Genomic DNA, 3,085 nt, shown 5'->3' with positions numbered 1-3,085 from the left:
GGTCAAGTCACGTAAAGGTTCCGACCTGCTAACCGACCTCGCCGAAACCTTTGCCAACCTCAGAAGGTATGATATCAAGCTCAATTCATCAAAGTGCACGTTTGGAGTTCCAGACGGATAGTTACTCGGTTTTCTTGTTTCTGAACGAGGAATCGATGCTAACCCAGAGAAAGTGGGCGCTATACTTCGGATGAAACGCCCTGTGCGTGTGCATGATGTCCAGAAGCTTACTGGTTGCTTGGCCGCCCTAAGTCAATTCATTTATCGCCTCGATGAAAAGGCGTTGCCTCTTTACCGACTGATGAAGAAATCAGATACGTTCGAGTGGACTCCAGAAGCTGATACAACATTTGCAGAGCTAAAAGCCCTTCTTTCCACCTAGCCAGTGCTTGCTGCTCAAATTAGCAAAGAGCCTCTTTTGCTTTATATAGCAGCCACTGGACAAGTCATCAGTCCAGTGCTTACGGTCGAGCGGGAGGAAGAAGGAAAAGTGTACAAAGTTCAATGCCCAGTTTATTATATTTCTGAAGTCCTGACCCCGTCGAAGCAGAGATATCCTCACTATCAGAAGCTTGTCTATGGAATTTACATGACCACGAAGAAGGTTGCACACTACTTCTCAGATCACTCTGTTACAGTTGTCAGCGACACTCCATTGTCAGAGATTCTGCACAACAGGGATGCAACTGGTCGAGTGGCAAAATGGGTGATGAACTCCTTCCCTTGGATATCAAGTTTGAGGCAAAGAAAGCTATCAAGTCCCAAGCAATAGCAGATTTCCTCGCCGAGTGGATCGAACAGCAACTGCCAACTCAAGTGCACTCTGAGCACTGGACCATGTTCTTTGACGGATTCAAGATGTTGAACAGTTCTGGTGCTGGAGTAGTTCTGGTATCCCCCCGAGGAGACAAGCTCAGATATGTCCTCCAGATTCACTTTGATTCCTCCAACAATGAAGCAGAATACGAAGCACTCCTGTATGGGTTGCGCATGGCCATCTCACTCGGCACCCATCGCCTCATGGTCTACGGTGACTCAGATTTGGTAGTTAATCAAGTGATGAAGGAGTGGGACGTCAGAAGCCCAGCCATGACTGGTTACTGCAACGCGGTGAGAAAGCTTGAGAAGAAGTTCGAGGGGTTAGAACTCCACCACATCCCCCGATTGAAAAATCAAGCAGCCGATGAATTGGCAAAGATAGGTTCCAAGAGAGAAGCCATTCCCAGCAATGTGTTCTTGGAGCATATTCACATGCCAACAATTCAAGAAGACCCTTTCACTGAAGAGCCCCCACAACCCAAGAGCGCCACGGATCCGACTGAAGTCGAGGTCCCAGCTGTGGTCGACCTAATCATGCAGGTTCTGGCCATTACCCCCGATTGGACGGTGCCCTACATTGTGTACATCCTCGGGAAAGAGCTCCCAGAGGATGAAGAAGAAGCTCGACATATCGTCCGCCGATCTAAAGCTTTTACTATGATAAGAGGGCAGCTGTTCAGAGAAAGTGTGACTGGAGTCGGTCAGAAGTGCATAACACCAGAAGAAGGTCGAATGATCCTCAATGACATCCACTCGGGGACCTGTGGCCACCATGCGTCCTCTCGGTCCATCGTGGCTAAAGCATACCGAGCTGGATTCTATTGGCCACGAGCAAATGAGATGGCAAAAGATATAGTCGACAGATGTGAAGGCTGTCAATTTTACTCCGATATGTCTCACAAGTGAGCGTCAGCCCTGAAGACCATTCTACTCGTCTGGCCCTTCGTTGTTTGGGGACTGGATATGGTTGGACCGCTGAGGACCGGCAAAAGTGGCTTCACTCACGTGCTTGTTGCAGTCGACAAGTTTACCAAATGGATCAAAGCCAAACCTATCAAGAACCTTGACGCTAGCACCGCTGTCAGTTTTATCAGAGAATTGATGTTCAGATATGGAGTCCCACACAGCATCATCACGGACAACGGATCGAACTTCGATTCCGATGAGTTCAGAATTTTCTGCGCCTCTCAGGGCACTTTAGTCGACTATGCTTCTGTTGCTCACCCGCAGTCGAACGGACAAGCAGAAAGAGCCAATGTGCTAATTCTCAAAGGACTAAAGCCCCGACTGATGCGTGATCTCAAACTCGCAGCAGGTGCTTGGGTTGATGAAGTTCCATCAGTTCTGTGGGGTTTAAGGAGAACTCCTAATCGGTCGACTGGAAGAACTCCTTTCTTCTTAGTCTATGGAGCCAAAGCTATTCTGCCAAGTGACTTGCTCCACAACGCACCCCGAGTTGAACTCTTCTCCGAAGCAGAAGCAGAGCAGGCCCGGCAAGATTCAGTTGATCTCTTAGAGGAGGAAAGAGAGATGGCCTTGATCCGCTCGACCATTTATCAGCAAGATTTGCATCGATTCCACGCCAGGAATGTGAGGGGTCGGGCCTTTCAAGAAGGAGACTTGGTTCTTTAAGTGGATCAGCAGAAACCATACAAGCTCGCTCCAACTTGGGAAGGCCCCTTCATCGTCACCAAAGTTCTCCACAATGTAGCATACCATCTTTACAGTATCAAGCATCAGAAAGACGGGCCACGGGCTTGGAACACGGAGCTGCTCCGCCCCTTTTATACTTAAACACTCGTTCGAATAAAATGTAATAAGCAACACCTTTTGTAATTTGTTTATCAAAGACAAGAGCTTATGGTTCTCTCATTCGATTGTGTTGTTCTTATTTACTCCTGAAATCCCCCAGTGGGTGGGCTTAGTCGCGAATCCGTTCCGCCTAAGTTCGAAAAAATCCTACCGAGTGGAGAGCAGTCCTCCCACTCGGGGGCTTAGCTGCAGTCGAGCACTCGCCTAAGTTCTCTCACTAAGAGGCTTAACGGCAGTCCAGCACTCGCCTAAGTTTGAAAAAATCCTACCGAGTGGAGAGCAGTCCTCCCACTCGGGGGCTTAGCTGCAGTCGAGCACTCGCCTAAGTTCTCTCACTAAGAGGCTTAATGGCAGTCCAGCACTCGCCTAAGTTTGAAAAAATCCTACCGAGTGAAGAGCAATCCTCCCACTCGGGAGCTTAGCTGCAGTCGAGCACTCGCCTAAGTTCTCTCAC

The sequence above is a fragment of the Triticum aestivum genome, chromosome 2A (assembly GCF_018294505.1).
Source record: "Triticum aestivum cultivar Chinese Spring chromosome 2A, IWGSC CS RefSeq v2.1, whole genome shotgun sequence".
Taxonomy (NCBI): domain Eukaryota; kingdom Viridiplantae; phylum Streptophyta; class Magnoliopsida; order Poales; family Poaceae; genus Triticum; species Triticum aestivum.
This window is presented reverse-complemented; position numbering follows the sequence as displayed.